The sequence below is a fragment of the Dipodomys ordii genome, unplaced genomic scaffold (genome assembly GCF_000151885.1).
Source record: "Dipodomys ordii isolate 6190 unplaced genomic scaffold, Dord_2.0 Scaffold21, whole genome shotgun sequence".
Classification (NCBI taxonomy): Eukaryota; Metazoa; Chordata; class Mammalia; order Rodentia; family Heteromyidae; genus Dipodomys; species Dipodomys ordii.
The window spans coordinates 5,154,273-5,166,417 of record NW_012267237.1 but is presented as its reverse complement, the minus strand read 5'-3'; the positions used below and the strand labels follow the sequence as shown (position 1 = coordinate 5,166,417).

The 12,145-nt window shown below is 47.8% G+C and overlaps 1 protein-coding gene across 1 annotated transcript in view; it reads right to left on the bottom strand.

Annotated features, from left to right (window-relative positions):
* Positions 1 to 6,505: 6,505 nt before the first annotated feature.
* Positions 6,506 to 12,145, bottom strand: part of Mtrr (5-methyltetrahydrofolate-homocysteine methyltransferase reductase) — a 32,799-nt gene continuing 27,159 nt past the window's right edge. The window contains exon 16 of the mRNA XM_013013812.1: positions 6,506 to 6,674. The gene's annotated coding sequence lies outside the window, so the exon portion shown is untranslated. The remainder of the gene's footprint in view (positions 6,675 to 12,145) is intronic.

The following is a 12,145-nucleotide window of genomic DNA, read 5'->3' as shown; positions in this document are numbered from 1 at the left end:
ACTGCCTCATGTACCACTTAAAGCTGACAGAAGCATGTCAATGCATAGGGCTGTGTCCATTTTAGGGATTAAAAAGTTGAGTCCCAAAGAAGCTAAGTAACTTAGCTAAAAATAATAGCCATAAACTGTCTTGGTCTAAGCCCTCTGCTCTAATCACCACACAAGACGCAAGAAGACTTTCTTTTAATGAGCAACTACATTCTGTACTCAGTCCAAGCACCCCCCTGGTACCTCACAATTCCACACCAGTTCTCTCCAGGTCAAAGGTAAACAGAGCTGAATAAGCACAAATCCACACCACTACCAAGTCCAGTGCCCTTCCCAGCCCAGGACTTCAGGTGCCACGAGATTGTCTACATCTGCTTTGAAAACCAGTGGTTTGATATCCACTGGAGAAAATAAATGTCAACTACCGTGTTATACACGGAACTTCTTCTGGACTTGAAATTCAAGAGTTGCTGGTGTGTGGGAAAAACCAGATAAAAGTTGTCCTTGGCTGCCATCTAGGGTCAGCTTGTGAAATGGCAGTGCCCTCCCCCACCCATCCGGCTGCCAGCCGGTCTCTAGGCTGCAGGCTGCTGTTCTGAGGGCCTTAGGTCAGGAAGCCAGGTTTTGGGGGCTGCACTGGGAACATTCTTGTCTCCCACTTTTCCATGTTCCTTGGGCTGTCGTACCACCAGGTTTCTCAGGCAAAACAAAACTAAAACAGTTCACCACAGAGGGGAGGGGCGGGGGAGAGGGTGTGGACACCACAATGGTATCACAGTCCAAACAGGTGGAGAGGCTGACCACTGAAGTGGGAAATGCCTGCTGGGCATCGGCACAGACACCAGATAAGCCTGTCTGACCACAAATGAAGAGCGCGAGGGCCAAGGTCTCTCCTCTGAACCCAGAGCCTTAGCCCCTACCCCACCCTCCGGCCTCCTCCATCGGCTCTCCTAACGAACCTGCTGGAACTCTACCACCCAGCCTTGACGTTAATCTGGAAGGATCGCCCCCACCAGCATCAGACTAGCACTGAACATGAGGTCAAAGGCTACAGCTATCAACCTGGCTGGGGCCGCAGCCTCTTCCTGCCTTTAACCAACCTTAGTGGCTGACACCCTGTGAAATGCTAATACCTGGGACAGGAGATGTCACCAGGGCCTCCCCTGCAATGCCTGCTTGGGTGTTCTTCATTTGCCCCATATACCGTGAGCCAGCCTGCTCCTAGAGTGGACTTCCAGGAGCACGGGTTTACACAGTGAGTCAAGCCACCTTCTCCTGGAGTCACTGGGAGACCACCAGCGCACCTGTAAATGTACTGGAATTCCAGAAAGTACAGTTACTGACAGAGAGGTCCAGTCTACTCAGTGACAATGGCTGGAGAATTCTGGAGATTGCCAGCAGATTCCGCAAGCACCTCAGACACATGCTCTGAAAACCACTTCAGTTCTTCACTCCTCGTTTATTTCCTTGCTGGCAAAGGCCACGGAAGGACTCACTTCCCATCTCTGGCTTTGCCATGGAGCGTCTCAGCCTGTGACAGCTGGAGAAAGCATCCAGGTCCCTCCCTCACCAAACACTAGAAGTTTTACCTTCAAGTTGGCGTTGGGACTTAGGATAAGGAAGCACTGATTTCACCTGAGTTCTCATTCCTCTGTATTTTATTCCTTAGGACTCCCAGGATCAATGCCACATCCTGACAAAAATACTTTCTACTGCACTGACAACTTATATTTCACTACAACATTTGGAAGATGTATGATAGTCTCCATAGGCAGACACTTTGTCATTATTCAAATGAATCGTTCCCGCAGGTGCCTGGTCAGCTGACATCTTTACGATGATTATATAGTCTTTGTGTCTCGTGCAACTAAAAATAGTTCAACTGAAAACTCTCAGTAGGAGCACATTTCCTGCAAAGGGGAAAATAGAGCCTATTTGTCTCTTTGGAGTCTACTTAGCATAGCTCCTGTCTTCCAATATGCATTTTGCTGTAATTGGTCAGTAGGCTGGGGAGGAGACCGCCCAGCTGGATTGATTAGATGGTTGATTTTCTCTGCAAAGTCTGGTGCATTTCTCAACGAAGAGATAAGAAGCCCACACGGTCTCGCTCAGCATTCCAACTTGTCATTGGATAAGTTGCTTGTTTTACCTGTTGGCTGCTGAAGAGATCAAACCTCAGCTCTGAAGGTCAAGGGGGCAGTATTCGATCTGTCTCACTGTAGGACTGACATGTCTAACTCAGACACACAAGAGAAGCATTGGAGTCCAGCATTTGGTGTGTAGTACTGAGCTCTGAATCACCTCCATGGGTACTCAGGTCCTAAAGGACTACCACTGTCTAGATCAGAGAGGGCCGGCCAGAGAAAAACACGTGCACAGCAAGGCCCATGCCTCCAGACACGTATGCAACCCTGTTAACACACAGCCATAGAGGACACAGACAGTCCCCGGATGAACAAGTTTTTCTACTTTACTGATTCCCATTCAGTAGAAGCCATAGGTTGGCTGGTCTGCGCTAGAATCTTCCCCTGATATGAAACAGGTGTGGAGAGCCAGCTCCCGGCATCACACAGTGTGGTGGGCAAATACCAAACTCGTCAGAGCACACCGTCATCCATCGACCGTGATTGTCAAGTGCTGTCTCGTGGCTGCTGCAGCTCAGCAGACATCTCCTGGTCACTTGGGTTTTCTCGGCTATAATACCTTACAACTTACAGGACTGGGAAGGTGGCTCAGTGGTAGAGCGCTTGCCTTGTATGCATGAGGCCCTGGGTTCCATTCCTCAGCACCACAGAAGCAGACAAAGCCGGAAGTGGTGCTGTGACTCAAGTGGTAGAGCGCTCACCTTGAGCTGAAGAGCTGAGGGACAGCGCCCAGGCCCAGAGTTCAGGCCCCACGACCAACAAAAACAAAACAAAACAAAACAAAACCCCGAGAATATTGCCATAACAACTTACAAACCTGAGAAGGGAAACCTCAGGTGTCAGGGATCCCTGCCTGAGTGGAGAGAGAATAGGGCTGGTGTTGAATCAGGGTCTTGCTGATCCGGATCTTATTGAATTGGGGTCTAATTAAACCAACGTCTTCTCCAATCAGGATCTGATTGGCTTAGGGTCTCCCTGGGGATCTTGCTGAGTCGGGGTGTCATCGAATACCAGCCTCGCTGCCTCGGGGTCTGGTGGAATCAGGGTTTCCCTCCGTCAAGGTTTTGTTGAATTAAGATTTTGTTGAAAATCCAGGCTGCACTGAATTGTGGTGTGGTTGACTCAGGATCTTGTTGAGGCGTGGACTGGCCGAGCGCTGTGGGAGCCAGTGGAGGCCCAGAGGCCCGGTCCCGTGGCCTTGGCTTCCGTGGCTGTCCCACCGCATCCGTGACTTCCAGTACTTCACACAGTACTTATCCCAATCGATGGCTCAAACTTTTAGCAAGGTCTAACTGGTGCAACCCAATACCTCCCTTCCCCCATCTGCCCTTTTGGTGCCTTAATAAAGGCCCTCCCGCTGCAGAGCGGCCTGCAGCCCTGGGCAGAGGAGACAGCTGTTTGAAATGTGAGAGGCCGAGGTGGGCCCTGGGGCATGTTTCAGAGCAGCACCGAAATCATTGTCACATGTGAGGTTCGTTCTCAGTGTGAGGTTCAAAGGACACCTCTTGGGCCGCGTCTGGGGCCCAGGTCTGAAAGCCAAGGCAAACAAGCTCCTAGGACTCAGTAAATGAAAGGAGACTTTCGGGCGTCCGGTGCTGGGTAATTAGAGGAGACCCCACAATGCCTACCCGATTCCACACGTGCTCCTTCGCAGTGCTGCCTGCTGGGCTCCTCGCTGGCTTCGGCCTGCGGCGCTCAGCAATTGCTTCCATGTGCGTGGAGACAACTGGTGTTATTCCACAGGGGTCCCCCCAAGGTAGCGGGGAAACTGCAACCCGCCCCAAGAACCCATCTTCCCCTCCCCATTCCCGGACAGGCTGCGCTTTCCCGTCCATCTTCCCAGCCCCTTCTTTGCCCGTCTCCTGTCACCTTCCCTGCTTTCTCCAACTTTCCCACCGTCGCAGGCTCTAACTGGTATGTGATGGCCATCAAACGTGACAGCACCAATCTGTCCCCGAGGGAGTGGGAGCCGGGAGGGTGCAGCCGCCGGGAGCACCCCTCACCTCCCCGTCCTCAGTGCCCTGCCCGGCCTGGCACGCTCACAGATCCCCGTGCCAACTGCGTGTTGTGCAGCGAGGGAAAAGCAAAACACAGATGGTGAGTCGGTTCCTCTGCTCCATCGCAGCAGTTCCCGATGAGCACTGTGTGCTGGGTGTGGGGTGATTCACTGCGGACTAAGCGGTTCTGGTCAGAAAGCAACTTAGGGAGTTGGATCTTCAGCCAGGATCATGAAAGCCACAGCAAGCAGGCTGCTCCTGAGTTTTGAAGGGACTCACCCAGTAGACAAGTGGGGATGCTACTCAGCCTCCTGTGTAGCTAGGATTGCAGGCGTGAGCCACCAGTGCCAGCCGAGTACAGCATTTGTAACGGGACAGAGGTCTGGGGCACAGCATCCTTTTCATTAGGTACAGCAGCTTTGTTTTGCTGAGTCTCCTCCAACAGAAACGTGGGTTTAGTGGTAAAAGTGATGGAAGTTGCCTGGCGCCGGTAGCTCACGCCTGTAATCCTAGGTACTCAGGAGGCTGAGATCTGAGGATCATGGTTCAAAGCCAGTCAGGGGAGGAAAGTCCGTGAGATTCTTATCTCCAATAAACCACCAGAAAACAAGAAGTGGTGCTGTGGCTCAAGTGGTAGAGCACTTGCCTTGAGCTGAAGAGCTCAGGTAGAGAGCCAGGTCCAGAGTTCAAGTTCCACAACTGACAAAAAAAAAAGTGAAGGTAGAGAAAAAACATATATCATATATATCATATGTATGTATGCTTGATACACCTAAATTGTGACTTACCCATGAGTGTGCCTGTTCATTATCTAATTCTCAGTTATTGCAACGGTCTCTCACACTTCTGAGCATCCCTTGGGAAGCACCCAGCAAGGAGCAGATTTGTAGCAGCTGCTCAATGAACATTTGTTGGATGGATGCACACGTTCATGGGAGGAGGAGAAATACACCTGTAGATAACAGTGGGAACACGCAGGGCCCAGCTCTGTCGCTGAGGCCCCTGGGCCCGGCCTTGCTCCCGGGGCTGTGCCTCTCCTCCGGTGCATCTCCACCTGAACTGCTTCAGCCTTGGGAGACAGCCTCCCCCAGCCCCGGCTGGGAAGGACTCCTCTCCTGGGTACTGGGAGGAGCCCACCGTCGGTATGGTAGAGCACAGGCAGTGCCTTGAACTGCAGCACGGGGGGAGGAGGAGCCACAGGAGTGTCAGCTGCCCTCCATGCCCGTCAGTTCACCAAGCTCCACCCGAGATTCCTGAAGACCACTGGCAGAATGGGCGGACTCCCACAGAAGCTTCCACGCTGCTCTGATCCCTGAGTTCAGAGCGTCTCCACTCATCTCAAGATGCCCATTAACGTCGTCTGCTGGTCATTTGGAAGTTATTGGCGCTGGGAGTCAGAACACAATGGTTATGTAGGTCACCATAACAGCTCGGCTGCTCTTCCTCCTCCTCCCCCACCTGCGGAACCAAAATTCTCCAGTCTGGTCATCCTCACGGAGATTCTTGCTTCTCTTAAGAACCACTCTCAACTAGTCCCCAAGGAAGCTACACTTAGGCTGACCCACTTGCCAAGGCTCTTCCTGCAGCAGAATACTCCCAGGGAGAAAGAAGGCTCAAGACCTGGGTCTTACTTAGAAGTCGCTGTACGCTGGGTGACTTCCTTCTACCTAAAGGAAGGCTGCAGCCCCAGACCACTCTAGAGCTTCATCCCAGAGGGAAGCTGAGAAACAGATGCAGAGGCTGGCCTGACCAAAGACTTTGGCTCAGCTTGGCTCTAGAGCACTGGAAGGAGGAACTGAGCCGTGCTTAGGTGCTGCTGAATCCCTACAAGAAAACTACATAGTTTCTAAGTTACGGTGCTCCATTTAGCCACCAAGTAAAGGGAAGACCTGACATTCTGGGGATAGAGTGGGCAAGAAGTATGCTCCTCTCCCTATCTTGTAGATTGGAATTCCATACCCTCCACAGAACTGTGACTCATTCTTGACACTGGTGTGTCATGAGGGACCTCATCCCCTTCATCACTGGCATGTCCCAGCTTACACATAAACTCACACTCAGCCTTCCGGGGTGTTCTGGGTCAATTCCACACCAACTCTTCTCTAGTCAGTCCCTTTAGACCACAATGAGAAAACGTAGGTGAATGACAACTTATTACAAGGCTACCTTATTGATCTGTAATTGCTATTAAATAAGGATGCAAATGAGATGACAGATAATAGAGGTGTAGGTGACAGATCAATAGATAATCGATGACAGATAAGATGTTAGATAGATAATAGATATGACATAGACAAGGATACACAGACTGTCAGAAGTTAGATAGGCAAAGTCCCTCCTTTGTAATGTCTTGTCACAAAGGTTCACCTATTTTACTCAGCAATCTCTTACAAAGAGATCTCTTGAACTTTCTCACTTCCCCTTGAAAAATTCTGAAGCAAGAAAAAAGAGCTCTTCATCTCCAAGTGATATGTTCAGACATAAAGGCAGAAGTGAAGTACTCTCAGCTACAATGGAGTCATGGTCTTTTGTTCAAGTCATCCATCTGGAAAAATAGAAACATGATTCAGACCCTGCCTGAACCTGTTCTTTTACCTGTTAACATTTGGAAAGTGAATTAAAGCTGGAGAAGGCCCAGAGAGACAGATGTCTATGTTGGAAGCATGTGACAGCTGTACTTGTCAGGGGAGTTTAAAAAAAAAATCACAGTGACCTTATTGTGCATCCGACACTCACCCAAAACTCAGAGCACACACACCAACAGAACGGAGTTTTTCCAGAAGCTCTCCATGGCAGAAACGACACAGATATGACTGTAGAAATTGGAGTACAAATGCTACACACCTTAGATTTCTAATTTAATTCTACACACATTAAATGTGTCAAACCATATAATGAATAATCAAAATTCCTATTTATTTATTAAAAAACCCTATTTCGCCGCCAGTATTGATCAAGATTTAGAAATTTCCTTAAAATCACCAAAAATGTTTCCTAAAAAAATCTAAGAAAAATAGATTCAATAATTTTTCTGAAGAATCATTTCTTGAGAAAATAATTTCCACAGGCTGTAACACAGAGCCAGACCTCTTGGTTGTGAGAAAATACAGACTGAAAAAGGGGTTATTATACACAAGAGTAGATTTTTCCCCCTTTGTGGTTTACAGTTGACCCAGGTTAAAACAATGCCAGGATTCTAATCAGAAAATGAAAAAGGGTTCATGTGGCAGTGTTAGAAGTGGAACTTGAATTTCTGAAGACTCAGGTCTCCAGGCCTGTTAGACACATTCTTCAGGGCTATCAGAGCAGATGAGAGATGCCTTTTAGCTGAGAACCAGTGCTGCAGTTGTCCTTGCTTCTATTCTACAACTGTCCACAGGGTCAGCCCTAGTTATGCATGTCTAAAAAAGTGAAGTTAAAATAAGAGAAGGTGGCTCAGTGGTAGAGTGCTTGCCTAGCATGCATGGAGCCCTGGGTTCAATTTCTCAGTACCACATACCCAGAAAAAGCTGACAATGGCACTGTGGCTCAAGTGGTAGAGTGCTAGCCTGGAGCAAAAGAAGCTCAGGGACAGTGCCCAGGCCCTGAGTTCAAGCCCCAGGACTGGAAAAAAAAAAAAGGAATGTTCAAAACTGGGCCTGATTGGAAGTGGAGTTGTGGCTCAAGCGGTAGAGTACTTGCCTTGAGCTGAAGAGCTGAGGGACAGCGCCCAAGCCCAGAGTTCTAGCCCCACGACAAACCAAAAACAAATGCCCTACACAAAACTGGGCCTGACTACGTACAGAAACATCATTCAATTTAATGTGTCAGGCACAGACACAGAGACAAAGAGACGGGAAAAGGCAGAGACAGAGGAAGAGGCAGAGACTGAGACTTTAAAGTCTATTAAAGCACCAGGGAATGACTGAAACAGATATAAATGTGGAGTTCCCTCTTATACTGGCCACATCAGAACTACAGGAAAATGTGTACGTGTATATGTGCGTGTATGTGTGCATGTGTATGTATGTGTGTGTATATGTGTATGCATGTATATGTATATGTGTGTGTGTGTGTGCGCGCGCGCACACACACTTCATGTTCTCCTCTGATTTTCACAGCTGGCAAATTGTTCCACCAGAGCCAGTTGTAACCTACTTGCCAAGCTGCAAGTCAAGAGGCACAAACTACCTTAACATTGTCTCTTGCATATAGGATTTCACTTGAGAGTTTATTTAATAGAAATTTGCAATGCTTCATAGCTATGTGCTTTTTGGCTTATAATGCAGACAATTTAGTAAAAATAGACATGTCATGAGTTGAAGAGCTCCTTTTTCATAAGTGATGTATCCTATGTGAGACACACACACACACAGCACGTACCAAATCCCAGGGCGGGCAGAATACAGCAGGAACCCGAGCACAGGTGCTGGCCTCCTGCAGGTCTGCTCCCATCCTTTACCAGCCAAGCCTGATGCTGGCGAGGACAGCCTCATCTGCGGCTGATCTACATGGCTTCTGTGGATCTCTGGCCCAGAGCATCTATCTGCTCAATGACAGCCACCACAGTAAGCTCTCTATGGACGGGGAGTGAGCTCCTCTAGTGACCCGCTGACCTCATTCAGTAAAAGACAAAGCCTGTGCTCACTCACGGCTCATACCCACTGTGGCACCTTCCTCCATGCTCTGCTCAGCACAAGGTCTACCTCAGGGCCTTTGTTCTGCGTTCTATGTGCAAAGACAGCTTTCTCTTTACCTTGTGAAAAGTTGGTAAATTTGTTCAACTCTCCACTATTACCTATCAGTTTAATCCCTTCTGTCTTTCTCCATAGCTTTTAATCATGTCAGAGAATAATGAAAGTATTATTTATTACTTTTTTTGTCACTCATGGGGCTTGAACTCAGAGCCTGGGCACTGCTCACACCTTCAGCCACAATGCCACTTATGGTTGTCTGGTGGTTAACGGGAGATGAACCTCAAAGACTTGGCTGGCTTTGAACCACGATCCTCAGATCTCAGCCTTCTGAGTAGCTAGGATTACAGGTGTGAGCCACCAGCACCCAGCTATGAACATACTTTATGCCTTGAATCCTCTTGTGTTTCTCCTCAGGATAAGCGGGGGACAGAGGTCCCCCCCCCCATTTGTTGTAATCATGACTGTATCCACAACACTTTGAGTAGAACCTGCAAAGCAGACACTCCAGTATTTACTTCCAACAGATGAAAGGAACATCCCTTGGGGTATTATTCTGATTATTCCATGTGGAAGTCTAGTAGCCTAAACTGTTCATGTGCTTAAAAGGCTTCGCCATGACCTCTATAGGTTTTCTGTAGGTCTTTCATTAGCATCAGGAATCAACACCTCCCTTTAGATAATTTTGTATTCTTCCCTCATGGTCTGTTCTGTTATTAAAAAATAAGTATGTAAAAACATAAGAATGTAAAACCACAAGAGTGCGTCCTAAGTTGCTGGATGAAACATATCCATCCTCTTTGCTCACAGTGAGCCCCAATTCTCTTCTTTATACTTCAGAGCCACTAGGTCTGTGCCGCAGAGGCCGCCCAGACCCAGGGAGCAGGCAGTAAGGAAAGCCAGCCTGCACCGCCTCAGTCCCTGCACAGCCATGGTCCCCTGCCAACTCCAACACCGGACAGCCTGAGTGCCACTGAGGAGAATGGGCTATAAAAGGTATTCTAGATATGGAAGCTGGGTAGAATAATTGAGAGTTCTCCCTACCCTTAATTAATCAGTATAAGGTCAGACTATCTAGCAGTATGGAACGGGAGCCTGACCTATACATCAGCATGGTTCAGTCCGTGGATGGGAGACCACAGAACCACCTCAGCCCTTCAAGTCACAACATGAACTTCCCACCCAGGCTCCAGCTGCTTCACCGAGACACAACGTTACAATCCCATTAAGCTCGCGCAATTGGCTACTGGAACTGTTTTATGCCCGATTACTCATACGTTGTGGTTTAATGAACACGTTTTTGTGCATAGAGTATCAACTGAAACCTATTTCCACTATCAAGTAGAGTATTTTCACAGCTGGTAAGGCTGTGGGAGCGGTGGATCAATGCTCTCTAAAATCTGTCATTAAACAGGACCTAGAGACAACCTGGGTATTATCTCTGAGAGATTCGTGTAGACCAATCCCAGTGCCACCTCTGACCAGCTGTTTCTCAGTTGTGGCCGTGTATAAGGATGCTGGTCAATAGCCATGACACACGAGGATTTGCAGAGAAACTTGAAATGCCAGATCATAAGTCTCTGTAATTGAGTGTGCCAATTCATGTATCAGCTAAAGATCGAAGTAGGCTGCTCAAGTGATGGCATGTGAGAAGCAGAAACTTGAGTACCTGGGGAAAGGGCTTTCTTTATTCAAGCCTCGGTTTGGTGACATCAGTTTCTGATCAACAGATCCATTACACAGACCCAGCCACACATACCATACTGTAGGGGTCCTGCAGCACTGTAAACCAACCGTAGCTGTGCATCTGTCCTGCCAGTACCCGCAAGGACTCAAACCCCAATGCTAAGTGCCTTCCTCACACGGAAGGCAGCCCTGTCAGCTCACGGACGTGTCTATTTTTCTCAGTAAACCTTAATTCATGCCACTTTCACCACATTGTGTCCCGCCTGAATCCTTGCTGCATGCATGGACAAAGGAGGAAAGCTGTGTGGACCTTCAGATCAAAGTGGAATATTGTCTGAATACTTTGTGTTCCTTTTAATATTTTGACACACCTATCTTGGCTGATGTATACAATCTATACATGTATTATTACACAATAGTATAAGAGTAGAGATCTTATTAACCCCAAGTCTTTTTTTCTCAGAATCTTATTTCTTAAAATGAAGGCTAGGTAATGGTAATATATGCCTGTAACCCCAGCTTCCCAGCTACTCAGGAAACACAGGCAGGAGGCAAGCCTGGATAAGGACAATAAAGCACTCTTAGTCTCAAAATTAAAACTAAAAAACAAAAACAAAAAGTTAAAAAAGGGCTTGAGACAAGGCTCAAGTGGTAGAGCACCTGCATAGCAAACTCAAGGCCCTGGATTCAAACTCCAGTATTTGAGGGGGGAAAAAAAGACTTTGACAGGTAGAGATGTGTTTCCAAAATAACAAGTTATTAAGTAAGATACTATACAGTACTTCTGATGAAGAAACTTTATCACATATTGTTACTTTATTACTTTTTTGGATAAACTTTAGAGAATGTGGCATCGGGGATCTAACAATTACAAGGCGTACTAACTCACCGATATTTTTCCTAGACACAATTTGAGAGATAGCATGGAGATATGTAAGTTATTTGGGAAAGCGTAATGTGCTGGAGATCAGAAAGGAGGGCTCAACAGAGAAGAAAAGGCTATAATTTTACTGACATTCGACTTGCTGTCATCTGTAAAGGCAAATGTCCTTATATTCTGGAGTTGTAGAATTGAATATAACTGACATAATCCTATGCCAAAGTACAATTTCAAATACATTTCCCATTTTAATATCATAAAAAAGCCCGTTCTATAAGTAGTAAGGATTAGTAACCCTTACTAAATGTAGCTTGTATAATAACCATTTGCTAATTATACAAACACACAAAAGACTGCTTTATGTGTGTGGTTTAAATATATTAAAATAGATATTATTTATTAGGATATTATACTTCACATAATTACTTTCACATTATTTCAAAAATACTGGCAGCCTATGTTCGCAAGGCTGTGTTCAGTTAACTTTGGTGTTCCTGCTTGGTGCTGGGTGTCCTGGCGGGCATCATGTCCGCCTGGTGTCAAGTGCCCTGGCACCACGCCTGGCTGGTACTGGCCGCCCTGGCACCACGCCTGGCTGGTACTGGCGGCCTGGCACCATGCCTGGCTGGTACTGGCCACCCTGGCACCACGCCTGGCTGGTCCTGGCGGCCTGGCACCATGCCTGGCTGGTACTGGCCGCCCTGGCACCACGCCTGGCTGGTACTGGCGGCCTGGCACCATGTCTGGCTGGTACTGGCCGCCCTGGCACCACGCCTG